Below are 17,509 nucleotides of genomic sequence, written 5' to 3'. Positions count from 1 at the left end.
TTTATGTTTTTTACTGAAGTTGTTAAAGTACTAGATTAATTTGAGTCAAAACTGCCAGATTAAATTCATCTATATTTAATAATGCTTCATGCCTAAGGTTTTTATTTTTACTAAAAGTTTAGGCATGAAGTCTAAGTTAAGTTCCTGTTGTTTGGTAATGTGGATGGTGATATTGGTGGCTGACATCATGCTTTGCCTATTGCCAGCTCAATAAATTTTTGTGTGGAGGCATCACCATTTTATTCAGCTCTGTAGTAACTTGAAATAAAATTAGTATTGGACCAAAATGATCCGTATTTTCGTTTCTTTCAGCCAGACTCTTTGCTAGCATAATTTTTAGGTCTTCTCGCTGTTCTTTGTGGAAACTTTCATTTACCAAATGACATACTATTAAATGTCTGGAAGACTGTTTTATTGAAGAACTTAAAAACAACATTTGGTACCAGCAATTACCTTAATTGCAGGGTCATTTTGCATGTATGTTTGACTATTACATTTTGGTAGAACTTCTAAGTTTTGAGATAAAAGAGCAAGAGGAATCTCTAACAATATTTTAATTGAGTTAGATTATCAAAACTTCTCACTGTTTTTTCCTTTTGAAAGGATGATAAAGTGTCCTATAAGACAAAGTTACCATGGTTAATCTGAATAGAAACAGATATAGGACATGATTCTTTGGTATGAGGTATGGATTTTGTGGCTTTTTTCCCTTAATTTGTATTGTTTTTCACAGGACCATAAAATTCATGGCATCCATTTGATATGTCATAAGTTTTAATACTCTTACTGTCCAGCCATTCATTCAAAATATTCTATATTTGACTCTTAATTATTATTTGTATCACTTTGTTTTATATATCATTTAGACTTTTTTTCCCATAACATTCCTATGAGAAATAAAATCTTTAGAGATTTTTGAGGATAACACTAAGGTAAGAAGTTATGATGTGGGCTGTTGTCTTTCACTTTCTCTTAACCAAGCTCCTTACTAAATTACATTCCTTACCTAAATTTTTCCCTGTAATTTCTTCTGAATAGTCATTTTTGTAGTCCTAAATTATTCAGAGGCTTTGAGCTACTATATAATTGCTGATTTTATTTTACCGTGGAAAGGATGGATTATATACAGTAAGCCTCTGTGCATTGTATCAGGAGTTTAGAAACAAAAGATATTCATTAATCTTTAAAATACATGCCTTCCATAACTCAGTAGTGAATTTAATTTAGTTAATTAGAAACAAAGTTGTCCTATTTGATCTATATGTGAAACTTGTTTTCTGTAATTCTTAAACCTCATCAGCAGTAGAAAATCAGACTCACTGATAAAGTTCATAGGTTTATAAGATTCCTGTCATGATTATAGTTTTTGTTTGTTTCTATTTTTCCTTGTGTTTATAAAAGACCACTATGGAATTGTTGCCTCATAGAAAGCTAAAATTCACTGCCTGATATAGTCCTTGAATTCATAAAATAAATAGTACATATATTTCTTGAGTCAATGTCAGTGGTTAGGGTAGTTTAATTGGATACTCCACCTTCAACTTTCACAGTGCTGTTTAAAAAATGGATTAAATCTAAATATAAAAACTAGAAAAAAAGTAAGTCTATATGTTTGCTTTCCTTGCATGTCAAATTTCATTCTTCAGTTATGGTTCTTTTACAAAATTGGTCTACTTTTCTTTTTAAAAGAAGCAAATACATAAAACAGTTTTAAATTGAAAGATCATTTGTAATTTCTTAAGGGAATGGTTTATCATGTACATGGGAGTATCAAAGAAATAGTCACAAAACAGAAAGCTCACAGTCTCAATTAAATTTGAAGAAAAAACCTTTTCTTACTCATTTTTCCACATGAATTTTTTCTTCGGCTCATATACCACTACATTTTTATGGTCTTGTCCTATACTTGCTTTCTATGATAATAGGGTATTTTGTTGCAAGAGGACTTCCTTAAGAAGAAAACCTGAGATATTTTTAGAAATAAGAGTTTGTTTTTTCTGGTCAAGGAAAAAAATTGCCTGGTCTTTATGATACTATAAAATGATAGATTCCAGTTTTATAGCCTATAATGTATGAATGTGAAAGAAATCTTGCTGCCTTTTCTAATAGTATTCACACTTTTAACTTTGATTTTGGTATATATACACTGGCTTCTGAAACAGTTCTTTTCTCTTTGGATATTAAGGTAGTTTTTTGACTTAGATCTCTAGGTTGTTTAGCTAGAGAAGGAGATAGTAAAATTAAAGCATAGAATAAAATTAATAAAAATGTACAAGAAATCTTTGTTCTCAATAATAAGGGTTAAATAACTAGCTTTTATTCTTTAGTATGTGCCAGGCACTGTATTGTGTGTTTTATATTCACGATCTCATGAGGTAGATATCATTATCTCCATCTTCCAGAGTAGGAGACAGGCTTAGAGAAGTTCAGCAGCTTGTTCTCGGTCAAATAGTTGTTAGGTAATGATCTAGTTGTAACTAACTATAAAGTTGATAGTGTTAGCCATTTCACTATACTCCTTCATTAAAATGAGAACTTCAGAAATATATGTAGACTCTATCTCCTATAGATTGGATGAGTTAGTCGCTCAGTCGTGTCCGACTCGTTGCAACCCCATAAACTATAGCCCACCGGGCTCTTGTGTCAGGGGATTTCCCAGGGGAGAATACTGGAGTGAGTTGCCATTTCCTCCTCTAGGGGATCTTCCTGACCCAGGGATTGAACCTGAGTCTCCTGCATTGGTAGGCAGATTCTTTACCATACCATCTGAGCCACCAGTAAAGAGGTAATATAATAAGCATGAAGCTTTCTCTCTAAGGAAAAAAGGTCCAAAGATGTGTGATAAGTTTTCAGATTCTTTATTTCCTCACAGCTAAATATACCCAGTTAACTTTTTTTTCTTCACTTCTCTGAGGCCATTAATTTTCTTTACGCTAAGTATTCGTATACAATGATAATTTATATGTGAGATCTTGCTCTGTCTGCTACTCTTCTCTGTGTTAAAACTCTTTCACCTTTTGTTCCATTCTTTTTCTGTTTTTGCATGTTTCAATCTCTTATTAAAAGCATCCTTTGCGCTTTATCAGCTGTTAGAATTGCTTTGTTTTGTGCTCCATCATGGCCTGTTTCTAAGTTATATGCAACTTATACCTAGATTTTCAACTACACATTAAACTCCGTCTTCTACCTTTCTTTGAGTTTCTTCCTGGTAAGAAAAGTGAACAGATGGCAAGGCAGCTGTTTTAATTCTTCCCTCTCTGATTTGTAAAAATACACCTTCTTGCAATTTTTTTCCTTTTGTTTGTATTTCCCTCTAACTTTTTGGAAAATATTTCAAAACTAAAGGAAAATTGTAATGTTACGGTGTAATAATAATAATACATTGTATCACATACATGTTTATCTCTTACTGGCAATGGTGAGTTCCAAACACTTGGTTTAGATGTTGTCTGACAGATTCCTCCCTTTTAAAGGCTCCTTTTTCTGTTTTAGCATTTGTTAACTCATCTGTAAAATGGTAGCTTTGAGACTGTGTGAATATCCTGTGGTCTTTTCACCCAGTGACTGATGTTCTGTGACTGAATCAGTTACCAGTTTTTTTGTTTCTGTTTCTGTGCTGGGATTTTTTTTTTTTTTTTTAATTTATCTCATAAGATTTTAATCTATTGAAAAGATTTTCTTCATTTTTTTTTTTTTTTGGCATCATGCTGCTGCTAAGTCGCTTCAGTCGTGTCCGACTCTGTGCAGCCCCATAGACGGCAGCCCACCAGGCTCCCCCGTCCCTGGGATTCTCCAGGCAAGAACACTGGAGTGGGTTGCCATTTCCTTCTGCAATGCATGACAGTGAAAAGTGAAAGTGAAGATGCTCAGTCGTATCCGACTCTTAGCGGCCCCATGGACTGCAGCCCACCAGGCTCCTCCGTCCATGAGATTTTCCAGGCAAGAGTACTGGAGTGGGTTGCCATTGCCTTCTCCTTTTAGCATCATAGGATAGGGATAATAGCCATTTTTGCTTTGGGAGAGGAAAAGATGGTTGTTTTTGTTGGTTCTTCATCTGCTGAGTAATTTGAGGGGGTTTTTGTTTTGTTTTGTCTTTGGCTGCACTGTGCAGCATGCTGCAGTATCTTTATTTCCTTATCAGAGATCGAACCCATGCCCCTTGCCAGTGGAAGCATGGAGTCCTAACCACTGGACTGCCAGGAGTCCTAACCACTGGACTGTACCATATGCTGGATAATTTTGCATTGTACTCTGAACTTTACAAAGATTAAACGATAGAGATTCAGGGTTTGGTTATTCTTCTCCAGTGAATGGTGGCTTTTTCAGTTAACTTTTGGAGTAGGCTTTTATTTCAAACTGTGGCTCAGCTGGTAAAGATTCTGCCTGCCATGCAAGAGACCTGGGTTCGATCCCTGGGTTGCAAAGATCCCCTGGAGAAGGGAAAGGTTACCCTTTCCAGTATTCTGGCCTGGAGAATTCCATGGACTGTATAATCCATGGGGTCGCAGAGTTGGACATGACTGAGTGACTTTCACTTGAATTTCAAACAGTGTTTCTTGGATAGCACTTTTAGCTTCAGTTCGGATCTTTTGCCTTTTGGTGAGATGAACTGAATCTGTTTCTTTGATGAGTTGTTCAAGTTTCAGAACCCCTTGTATGGTTCCATCTCTTCTGGGTTTCCCCTACTCTCTGAGCGGGTAATGTACCTAGGCTTCACTGTTCCACGTGTTCCTTGGCCGCTGCTTCTGAACCATGAAGAATGCAGTTAGTTTTAGGTTACATTGTGAAGAGATTGTGACTTATTTGTACAGCTTTCCATCTGTATTCCTAGTGCGCTTTGACACTGCATCAGACTCTGCCTTCTTGCATTTACTCTGCTTTACCTTCAGAGAAGGTTTTTTGTAGTGTGCCCAGTTTTCATTTTTGCTTTATTTTGTTTTTTGAAGAAAGGGTTAATCATGTTATCTGCTAGTACCTTGGTCTGTCATTCCCAGAAATGGAAGTAGCCAAAGTTCAAAGTAATTATAAATTGCTAGAGAAGAGGACTGAGCACCCCACAACACTGTAAGTTTAGATCTTAGAGAGACAGAATAAATAGACTGAGAAAGTGTAGATAGTGAAGGAGAAAGAGAACCAAGAGAGTATGGTATCTAGGAAACCAAGTGAAGAAACTGTTTCAAGAGAACGGAGTGATGAACTAAGTGTTTATATTGATATTGTTGTTCTTGTTTTCAAAATTAGCAATATTATTTGTAAAGTGTAAACTCACCTATTAGATCCTAATCATTAATGAATTTTTCAAGTTGTCTCAATTCTAGAGTCTAGAATACCTTGCAGAATTGTGCTGATAGAACCAGAAGGGGTTTTGTTCTTGCTCATGTCATCCTAAGCATGCCTTCTATTCTTTCCCTTCCCTGTCTTGATTCTTTCTGTAAAATGATATTAAAATCTCAAAAGTTTGAAATGTTTCCACATTCATATTTTCTTCCTTTATGTCTGAAACCTAGAAGCTGCAAACACTGGTCCAAGTATGAAAGAGGCATAATGTTTCTGTTTCTTGTGTGGTTTCCATACTCAAGCATAACCCACATTATGGTCTTCTATAGTTACAGGTTCAGCACTATGACCTGTGAGTCTCTTATAAATCTGTACTTTTTATTTAGATTATTTTTCTCTAATGCATTGTAGAAATCAAGTAATAAATAATTTTTTAAACCCTTAGGTAACTTTAAAGATCCTCAATAAAAATTGTCAACTTAGGATAGTGTGTTTTTGTTTGTTGGTTTTAATGTTAATTATCAGAAACCAAAGAATGAATAGGCTCTTCATTTTATAGTCAGCTTAACCAGCACTCTTAAGACCATTTAACTTCTAATTCAGTTTTGTTTTTTTTAAGGGAGAACTTTTATTGCTTCTGAAGGCAGAGCAGGATGCCCTGATTTAATATCCTTCTGTACTCAGCTTGTGACATTTGAAATGATAAACAGGAAGTCATAGTGGTATTTTAAAAGGGCAAGGGACCAGTATATACTGCTGTCCTCACACTCATACAACATCATTTAGTAACAGATCATCACATTGGAATTCCAGTTTGCTTTCTTGGCATGTGGATCCTGCAGCTTGAAGCCAGTATTTTGAATAGTTCATATTCCTGAAATCCTTAGCAGTGTTGCATTTTTTAATATGTAGGAGTCATGGTTTTCATTGTAAGCTGCTTTGATATTAAAGATGTTATGTCAAGTCTGTGGTGGCCTTAAAGTATTTTTGTGTTTTAAATAAGAGCAGTTGTAGCAAATAAAAGTGGTACCCATTCCCTGCTTCTTAACCTCCTTGCTTTTATTTGAAAACGAAAAGGTACAGGTCCTTGTTGGTAAAATTGATGAAGTGCTGTTACCACTTACTGAGTCGTGTACACTTAATTTTAAAATGAAAAACTTACTTTGGAATTGCTTCAGTCCAGTTAAGCCTAGTTCAGAGGCTACTTACTTAGAGTGTAAACAGGATTTAGGGGTAGGAAGGAAGGAGTATCATATTAATTTGTTTTTCCCCAAAATGTATATTGTTTTTTCTGTTTTGTTTTGATTTGATTTTTTAAGTTTTGTAATTTTGGAAATTTGAACTTACAACCTTGGCAAGACGTTCCAGCTAACTGTGAAAGTACCCAAAGCCCCTTTCAACTATTAATTTTTAAAAATTTAGACACCAATACTACTGTCCGAATTCCAATATGGAATAATGCAGTGATTGAGAAAAGGAGCAAGTATTACAGCATTGTTGGAAATACCCAGTGGGAGACAAAGGGCCCCAGAGAAAAGCAGCAATAAGGATAGTAAGTAACTGTTCTTTTAATGAGGTTTTCTTTCTATTCATCTGGGATATCACCTGAATTTTGGGTTAAATGGAGACAGATTATTTTTAAACATTTAAACTCCTTACTTTGAACATATATTTTATGTTGCTAGATTTCTATTGTAATGGAAGCTCTCTCTATATTTTTTTCTATGTTAGAATACCTCGTGTTAGTGGCTTGCTGTTCAATTAGTATTTTGTGACAAGAGAAATTTTTTCTTGCCTGTGAAGAATTTTATTTTTTTATCTACCTGCCACTAAATTATGTAAACTATGTAGTCTTCCAAGAAACAAAAAATAATCCCGAGTAGTGATTAATTCAATTAAAAATGTTTTTTTAGCAATTTGCATTGAAAATATATATTTCTCTTTTATTCTCCCCTTCTATAAAAACTAAACTCCTTAAAAGGCATTTTAATTTTATATATGAGTGAGGTTGAGAGAGAAATTCTCACTTTTTAAACTTCTTGATTTTTGTTGAAACTTGGTATATTAAAATATAGTAGAACTTATGAATTTTGGTTGTAGTGAATCAATAACTATAGTTTTCTGCTGTTCATCACAATCTAAGATAGCATCCTAGTTTATTAATGATCATATATCTTTAAGACCCATGAAATTTGCAACCAGAAAAGAAGAAAGTATAAAGAAAAAAAAAACAATTAGGAATTTACAGTACAGCTGTTATAAATTCCATATTGTATACTCAAGTTGGTTAAATGTATTTTAAATTAGAGCCTATTATATGTGTAGATTAATAGATTTCTGCTGTCAGGGAACACATTGTTCTCTGGGGAAAAAGCATGTTAGTCTCTATAGTATATGCCATACCCTGTTACAGTCAAAAAGTTGTAAGAACCTAGAGAAAGGATCAATATACTTAATTACTTTTAGGACTTAGGGAAGATCTTACAGAATTGTGGCACTGAGTTGGAACCTGAAGAATAAGTATGATTCTGTTTTCAAAAAGGTAGACTAGATAAATAGAGCACAAGAACAATGCATACAGATCTGCAAGTACCTCCAAGTTATGATGAGGTCTTTGACAATTATGGAAGAGAAAAGATTGCCTTTAGCTAGTAGTTAATTGAGGAATGTTTCTTGGGAAAGTTTAATTTAAAATTACTGATTTTTCAAACTGATGTGATTTCCTTGATAGTATTTAATTGAACCCCAGTTAGACAGCAAGGATAGTGTTTCATGGAACAACTTCACATCCAAGACTTACATATTATTTATAGCACTGTGAAGCTCAATTTCAGATATAAGGATACTGCTCATAAATAGCTTAGTAATTTTAGTTATTATTTAGCACTTGCTCTATGTCACATTTTCTGCTACAATCTACATGTATTATTTGTAATCTTATTAACTCATAAAGGTTCCTGTTTAACCCCGTTTTAATGAGGTGGAAACTGGGGATTTAAGTGTTAATTGCTTTGCTCAGGGTTTTTCAGTCTATGTCTATCTATATCAATAACCTGTGTTCTTAACACTCTACTAACCTAACCTCTCTTAAGAATTAAGTACACAGTTTTTTTATCAAGATTGATAAAGGTATGATAAATGTGCTTTTGCATTGTGTTTTTAATAGAAAAGTAAAAATACTGGTGAAATACTGTATCATCATTGCTCCTTTGAGTTGAAAAATAGTATTCATTTTTAATTTGGTATAATTAGAATAGTTGGCACTTCCTAAAGATACAGAATGTCTTGTTATCCATAAAGGCTTTTGTGTGTAAATTTAATATTTAGAAATAATGCCTGGAAGCTAAATACCAAAATAATCAATTCCCTTGGGATTATGTACTGATAACGGTGATTATATTTCAAAAAAGTTTTATTCCTTACTCAGTTTGGCACTGTATTTCCCTTGTGGCTCAGCTGGTAAAGAATCCTCCCACAATGCAGAAGACCTGGGTTCGATCCCTGGGTTACAAAGATCCCCTGGAGAAGGGAAAGGCTACCCACTCCAGTATTCTGGCCTGGAGAATTCCATGGATTGTAGCAGTAGTCCATAGTCCGTGGGGTCGCAAAGAGTCGGACATGACTGAGCAACTTTCATTTTAAAAACATACTTGAATGTAACATCCTATTGATACAGGTTCCTTAAGCTATTAACACTTAGAAATATAATTAAGAAATGAGTATGTATTTTGTTATCATATATGCCCTTGGAAAAGTTTGCTTCAAATTTGAAGGTTCTAGAGAAAATACTTTGAAGGAATTAGAACTTGTAATAACAAATAATGTGACTTTCTAGAGACTTTGAAAGATTGTTCCTTATTCTTTCAGTTAAAGATTGCTCTCTTTCTTAATACATGCCTATAACCCTTTTAGAACATCCCTATATCTAAGTCATAATTCTAAAATTACAGAGAAAGACTGCCTCAGGCACCTAATACAATTTCCCTAACAATTTCCTGCCTTTTGATGCATTTTCTAGGTGCTACACTGTGGGGAATATTTGCTATGAGCTTATATAATTATTCATTAAATTTGAGGTTTTGTTTGTTTCTTTGTTTCCTTAACTCTTTGTTGTTGGGTTAAGAAATCTAAAGTTGCAAAGGTATGTAGATTAAAAAAAATTCAGGAGTAAAGTGCATTTATTATATTCATTCCAAGCTATAATTTTGTCCTCTTTTTGACATACTTACTAAATAATAAAAAATAATACCTATATATTATCTCACCTTCTCTAATTGTTCTTATTCTCAACATGTTATTCTAAATATGGTGTTTAAGTATTTTGTTTACTCCCTAAAAATTTGCCACGAAATAATGCCCATTTAAACAAATGTTTGGATTCCACTCAAAAATGATTAACTTTTATCCCCAAAGCCAGCCATTTTGTTAGAAAAGAATCTCTAGAATGAAAAAATCTGTTTACTCTGACTTATTTTAGAATGCAGAAGTGTTCTGTGTAGAGTCTCTGGGTTGATATAATTACTCTTATCTCATTCTCTCTGCCTGCCTCTTTGAACATGACAGAAGTGAGTCATTTTATGTGCCAAGAACAGTTTAGATCAGGGGAAAGGAGGATAAAAATGTCCTATTCTGTTTTCTAAAAAGTGTTTCTATTGTGAGGGATACGGTGGTTTTAGAGTTTCATTTGACTAAATTATTTGATGATGTTTATGCTTAGTTACTATTTTTAAGTGAAATGCAAATGTTTGGACTGTCGAATTGTTCAAGTTGTTTTTAGCACACTGAAATTGTAATTATTTTTGTGTCTATTTTCATATCTTGAAAATAATTTATAGTTGAAAGATGAATTCTGTTTTTAAAATACAAAACTTCAACTTTAAACATGAATGAAAGTCAAGATGGAAGTAAAGTCAGGCAGTATAATAGTCCTTTATCTGCATACATCCCAAGACCCTCAGTAGATGCCTAAAATGGCAGATGGTATCCAATCCTATGGACTTCCCTGCTGGCTAGTATGGTAAAGAATCTGCCTGCAATGCAGGAGACCCAGATTTGATCCCTGTGTTGGGGAGATCCCCTGGAGAAAGGAACAGCTATCCTCCAGTAATCTTGCTTGGAAAATTTCACGGACAGAGGAGCCTGGCAGGCTGCAGTCCACGGTGTTGCAAAGAGTTGGACATGACTGAGTGACTAACAGTTTCAAACCAATCCTATAAATATTGCGTTTTTTCCTAAATGTAAATACCTGCAGTAAAGTTTAGTTTACAGATTAGGCACAGTAAGAGATTAATAGTAACTAATAATAAAATGGATCAATTTTAACAGACTGTAATAAAAGTTATGTGAATGTTGATCTCTCTCCTTTATCAACCTCTTCAACTTGGCCAAAAATGTGACAGAGGCTTCTTCATTGGCAAATGCAGCTTTCCAGTAATTTTTACATTTTTCAGTCCAAACCTGTTACTGAATCTGTGTAATCGTCCCTTACTTGCAGTAAAGCTAGTGTCACCTGTTTCAGTAAGTCTCTGGCTGTGGTCTTCCTGTAGGCTCAGGGCTTCCTGGTGTAGCCCATGGCCATCACTTGAAATGTGTTTTGTGTTCCTGTTGTCCATCAACAAATTTAACACCTTTTCCATTTTAACTAGGCACTTATCCATGATTTTTGCAGTTTGAGGCTCAGCAGCAAAACTAGCTTGAATTTCTTTTTTTTTTTTTTCTGTCATAATTTCATGGATGGAAAATTTGTTCTTAGTGTGGATCTTACCAACCTCAATATAGGATTTATTATTATTATTATTTTCAAGAACTTTCACGTTTTCACTTAAAGAAAGCACTTTACTGCTTCTCTTTAGCATATCCAAATTGCCAGTGTCACTGCTCCGAGGCTCTGTGATACCTCAGCACTCAGTCTGATAGGAATGGCTTTTGAATGACTAATGAGCATGAAACCTGGACAAACAGATGATTGATGTACCAGGCAGGACAGATCGGAATGGCACAAGATTTCATCACCCTACTCAGAGTGATGGCTCATCATTTAAAATTTATGAATTGTTTATTTCTGGAATTTTTTATTTTTGAGCTGCCATTTACTGTGGGTAACTGAAACCGCAGAAACCAAAACCACAGATAAGGGGAGAGTACTGTACTATTAGTATATTAGTATAATATACTTTATATATTATATAAAGATCAGTAGAGTACTGATCTTTAGTATATTCTTTAGTAATGCTTTGAACTGGCTGCCAGCAAAAACCTGAAATTGGTAAAATTTTCTAATAGTAAACCTACTTTGTTTTGTTACATCATTCTCATAATAATCAACCTAAGTTAGCTTTTCCTGTTGTCTACCAGACCAGATCTAATTCCTTGTGGGTATTTAAAGGTTTTTATCAGTTGGTCTCTCTCTTCCTGATCATTTTTGTCTGCATATTATGGTTGGTGTTGTATCTCCTCCACATACTTTGTACATTATCCTGTTTTTAAGTTTCATGGGCTTTATTTGATAACAAGGCAGAATTCACCAACTCTTACATGCTCTTTACAAAACTAGAGTGAATCATTTTCACAGCCTTCACTATCCTCTATAACAGTGGTTTTACTGGGGGAGGCAGGGGATAAATGCATAAAGATTCATGCCTGGGATGCATATCATAATGGATGGGAAGTTTGGCCAATTTGAGAAAGGTTCCCAGTAATTTGAGTATCTTTTTATTTTCCCACCATTGAGAGCTACAACACTGAGGAGACATTGCCCTGCTACTTCATCTTCATATGTATAGTTCTTAAGTGATAGTTTTTAACAGTCTGTATTTTAGTGTATCTTCCCTTGTGTTATGTCAGGTCATTTGCATGTTATTTTAAAAACTATACTCTTTCTGGTTATTTGTATTTTTAAACAGCGCCTGATATTTTGCACAATAGTAACATGTTTCAGATATTAATAACAGATCTATTACAGATAGATATTTGAAGAGGTAATAGCAAAGTGCACATCTATTATAAACAGCTATTTGAAGAGGTAATAGCAAAGCGCCATTAAATTTTTCTAATCAAAATGAAGATAGATCTCTATCAAAGTTGTTTGGTATGTTTTGTTTCTTTTTCTTATTTTCTATCTAATGCTAATGTTTGAGATTTTATTGTTGAAGAATTTTGGATTTAAGAATTTGAATTTCAATAGTTTTTTGAACTAAAATCAACAGTAAGTTCATAACTTTTAAAATGCGGAAGGGTGTAATTCTAACAGTGAAGAAGAATAAACCATTTACATTATTTCCTGAAATTTTTAACAAGTTGGATTGATACTGTTTTTGTACCATTAACTAATTTGTGTTCTTGAGTCTGTTTCTTCACCTTAAATTTGAAATAATTCCTGTCTGAACTATTTGCTGTAGGAATTAAATAAAATATGCCACATCAATGTTCCTAGTATGGTACTCTTTTAATTTTTCAAGATTTTGAATCTCTGTAGTCTTTTACTCCATATAATTTGCATGGATGAAATATTATTTGAGATAGCCATTGTCTTCAATACCATTTTTTTAAAGGTAGGCCAAAACTATTCAATGACAGAGTTCCTGAACCAGAGGTCTTTTGGAGACGTAGCATACCACACAGTCCATCATCATTGTCCATGTTGCATTATGACTTTAGACTAGTGCAGAAATCATTCTTATCCTTTTACTTTGTACTGTAGGATCCAAAAATGAAAGTTTTACCTGGTATGTTTAGAACTGTACTTTGCCTGAAGAGTTTGCACATTTTTATAATGACTTCAGAACCTTCCAGATGGCCAAAGCACTTCATTTCAGCTCAACAAAAACGTACTAGGTCTGTACTTTGTATGCCAAATACTGTGCTAATTTACAGGTATATAGAAATCAGTATGGCATTTGCCCTTGAGAAACTTGTAGTCTGATGAGCGACATGGACATGTAAACAGTTTCAGTCCAGTGTATTGAACACAATACATCTACTGGTAGATGTCTTGGAGGAGCACCACTTAGTACTGCTTTGAGGACTCAAGAGAAACTTCCTGTAATATGAAACTGACTCTTAAAAAGTGACTGACTGTAACTTCACAGGTTACAGAATGGAGACTTAAATTTATATGGCTTTATTGTGCTTGTTTTGAAAATTTGTAAAGGAAGTACTTGTAAGATCAAGAGTTATAAAGTTTTTAGATTATTTTACAAGTTTGCCTAAATGAAGTTATGTTAACTGTGATAGTGATTTAGATTCACATCTCAGTGTAGTCATGGATAAAGATTAATGGGGTCTTTTGTTTTTAACTTAGAAAATTAAAAAATAACAAATGTGAAGGAAAGCCATAGTTCTAAGTGCACTCTCTTGTAGTTCCTTCAGCTCCTGAGCAGGAGCAGGGTTTACTAGCAGGTCTGGCATATATTATACCCAATACTGAGATAGCAGGTACTTAGTTTAGCAATTTATAATGCCTAATGGGTAAAAATAACTTCAGTAGCTATTCTGTTAACAAGTATTTCTGAACATTTACCAAATGACATGCCCTTTTCTAGGCGCTTAAAAGACACCTGATGCGCCTCAAGTAAGAGGAGTTCTGAGGTCTGCTCATTAGATTTAGCAGTGTGGAGATTGGTGAAAACAAAAATGAGATTGATGGGGATAATCATGCTAAAAGTCTGCTTGCAGTGGCTTTAAGAGAAAAAGAGCATTTGGAGATAGCAAAAGTCGGCAAGTGTTATGATTAGGGATTTCCCTGGTGTTCTGGTAATCATCACTTGTCCCAGCATTATTTTTACTAGAGCCTCATTTCACTCTCAGATGGGTACTGGTTTAAACGCTACTTATATGGTCAGTGTGGTTATGATTCTTTGCTGTCATTATTCTTTTGACACCCAAATTTGACCAATAGTATCCTTTCTAAGCTACCTTTTATGAGTTTTTGAGAGAACCCAATTTTCTTTCCTGACGTAACAAAACGTTGCATGGATTATACTTTTTTCTGCCTTAGATTCTAATCAGCCATGTCTCTAAGAAGCCTTGCTTCATTTCAGTGACACTCAGAAACAAAGAGTTGAAACATTAATAGATCTTGATTGGGAAAAAAAGAGTGAGAAAGCCAGGTGACTGATAAGAGAAAGGCATTTTGCAATAAAAAATTTTAAAGCACTCAGCAAAGATACTGGGGTGGGAGAATAGGAAACTTATTCAGGGAATTCTGTGTAAAGCTGAATGAATGCATATAAGACTTATGGAAAAAGAGTATTATAGTGTTAGAAAGAGGCACCGAGACCAGATAATGAAAGGATTTCAACACCAGAATAAAGGTTTTGGTCTTCTTTCTGTATTCAAGACAGTGACATAATGGTCCTTGGAATTACTGGTTGTGGAGGCAGGAAACTCAGTTACGTTATTATAACCCACACAATCCATAATGAAGTTCTGATTCTGTGGGTAAAATAATGGTAATCCAAAGGAGGAACTAAATTCAAAGACACCACAGCAGAGTAGTGGAAAGGGGGATGGGAGCATAGCAGAGGCGTGACGAGGAGGCCCGCAGTATCAGATGACTCTGAGCTGTCTAACCTGAGTAGCAGAGGCTGGAGATGCCATTAAATGCCGTAGATAACACAGGGATAGGTGAAGGACAAAGACAGAGATGTTTTATTTGGAAAAATCTCTTGGCGATATGGTGACAGAGTATAACCTTATTGAAGTTCCATCTGGTACTGTATTTAGGAGACAGTAGAACAGTATATAGGAAATAGGGTTTTTGTTGTCACTGAAGGGTAACCATAATGACATTCCCATCTGTGGAAAAGCATGAATTTGGATGTCAATAGCTCTCTCACGAGTTATTTCAGGTTCTTTATTTCAGAGAAATGCATTTATTGCTTCATTTCCAAATAGACAAAAAATACCTCCAAGAATCCAGACTTTTCTTGGCACTTTGTAAGTCTCTGGTATTAGAGATTAACCCCTCGTACTCTAAAATATCATGTTCCAGTTTTAATCACATTTTGGAAAGTACAAACATGTTTTATATTTTATTACATTAAAAGCCCAACCTTAATGAGAGTCTCTTGGAATTAAAAGCATCAGCTTGATTAATGCCTTCAAGTTATTTTTTGTCTTAGTGTCCCTCCCCACAGCCTGATACAGAATAGTTTGGTTGCAAACATACTTTGCCCACTCAGCCAGAGACAACATCACACTAGTTTTATGTTTAGTTATGAATCGGTATATTCATTTGTTCAAACGAAAGCCTTTGGAGAGAAAAAAAGACAAGGAGATAGCCAAATAATCAAAATTTGAGATTAGCTAATTCCCACCGAGTTTGCTGCGTAGCATCTGGCACTGTGGAATAAGGAACTGAAATGTTCTGCTGGGTCTGGTTATTAGTGAATGGCTATCTTTAATGTGGGAAACTTGAGCAATGTTAGTATAAATTAATGAGTTTCTTAAACTTTATTGGCTTCTCATTTTCTCTTTTTAAAATTGAATGGTTGAGGGTCCCCAAGGTTGAATGATTCACTGGAAGGATTCACAGGACTCAGGAAAAAAAAAAACAAAAAACAACTTTTATACTCAGAATAACAGTTTATTTATATTCAAGGATACAGATTAAAATCAGCAAAAGAAAAAGGCCCCTGAGGGAAGTCTAGGAAAAACCAGACATAAGCCTGTAGATGCCCTCAGCCAGTATAGCATGGTTGCATGGACACACTCCTAGCAGAGATGTATGCCAACACTTGCAAAGTGTTGCCTACCAGGGAAGCTCACTTGAGCCTTGGTGTCAGGGGTTTTATTGGGAGCCAGTCACAGAGACATGAATCACCTGCATGACTCCTCCCTACTATGCGGACTCCAACTCCCCAGAGTGAAGACTTAGTCACCATAAATCACATTACTAGGGTAAACTACCTGCTCAGCTTGGTAAGCCTGTGGCCCAAGGGCTCAGAACTTAATTCCTAGGAACTGGCCAAAGGCCAGTCCTGAAGAAGTTAGGCCTTCTCAGGAATGTGCAGTTGGAGCAGCCCACGCCTGCTGACTTTAACCCTTTCCTGCACAGGTGTAGAATTATGTGATAGCTGAAGTCCCTAATAATTATGATGTTTTATGAACAGATTAGTAACTCATATATTGTAAAGTAGTTAATGTTTTATTTCATCTTTAAGAAGACTTAGATAATCATAACTATTTGAAACCTGAAATAAAACAAGTTATGCCAATGCTAGAAAACAAAGCTGAATTGAATGTCGAAAAACAAAAGAATGTGTGTCTTATACAAGTCAACACAAGCCCTGCTCACTAATGAATAAGCTTACAAGTCAGAAGATGAACATTAAGGAAATTAAGGAAGTGAACATTAAGGAAATCTATGGAGGAAAAAATCACTTAAGCCCAGTTTCAGAAGCTTAAGTTCACTTAGCATTTGATTAGCAAATTATTGATATTTTTAATTTCTCTAGCACTTATGATAAATTTAAACATCTTTTTTTACTGAAAAATTTTTGCAGCATTTTTGTACAGTTGTGTAAAATTGCTCAAGTTCTACTTGTGTAGTTTAATGTTAGTCTCTCACTCATTTTAAACTTGTTTAGTGAAGTATTCAATATTTAATACCTTTTACATAGTTCCGGTATCTTTATTTTCCCATTGTTTTTTCTTCATCCATGGTTTTCTAATTGAGAATAGTTTTGCATTTTAATATTGTTATTCTTTTTTTTCCCTTTTAATGTGCTTGGGTCATATTTAAAATTTCTTTGATTTAAAAGTGTTCAACATTTTCTTTTCATAAGTTGAAATATACCTGCTGCTGCTGCTGCTAAGTCGCTTCAGTCGTGTCCAACTCTGTGCCACCGCATAGACGGCAGCCCACAAGGCTCCCCCGTCCCTGGGATTCTCCGGGCAAGAACACTGGAGTGGGCTGCCATTTCCTTCTCCCATGCATGAAAGTGAAAAGTGAAAGTGAAGTCGCTCAGTCATGCCCGACTCTTCGTGACCCCATGGACTGCAGCCTACCAGACTCCTCCGTCCATGGGATTTTCCAGGAAAGAGTACTGGAGTGGGGTGCCATTGCCTTCTCCTTGAAATATAGGCGTTTTTTTTTTCCCCCAGAGTCCATAATGTATGACTTTGGTATAAAATTTGCAAATTATCATCTGTAATAATGCATCTTGTTCTGCATTTAAAGTTGCAGAATTATTTGAAATGGTTAAATTTAATATAAAGTAGAGAAAGCTCT

At 34.9% G+C, this 17,509-nt stretch overlaps 1 protein-coding gene and 1 long non-coding RNA gene across 2 annotated transcripts in view; both read left to right on the top strand.

Moving 5' to 3' along the window:
• SRFBP1 (serum response factor binding protein 1) overlaps positions 1-17,509 on the top strand; it is a 61,499-nt gene that overhangs the window by 14,407 nt on the left and 29,583 nt on the right. The gene's annotated exons all lie outside the window — the stretch shown is intronic.
• LOC129629670 (uncharacterized) lies at positions 356-6,236 on the top strand. The gene is made up of 2 exons (XR_008703309.1): positions 356-932; positions 5,897-6,236. It is a non-coding gene; the product is annotated as an uncharacterized LOC129629670 (long non-coding RNA).

Source organism: Bubalus kerabau, chromosome 1 (assembly GCF_029407905.1).
Source record: "Bubalus kerabau isolate K-KA32 ecotype Philippines breed swamp buffalo chromosome 1, PCC_UOA_SB_1v2, whole genome shotgun sequence".
Lineage (NCBI taxonomy): Eukaryota > Metazoa > Chordata > Mammalia > Artiodactyla > Bovidae > Bubalus > Bubalus kerabau.
Note: the sequence above shows the minus strand (reverse complement) of the source record. Positions and strands in the feature narration are given on the sequence as shown.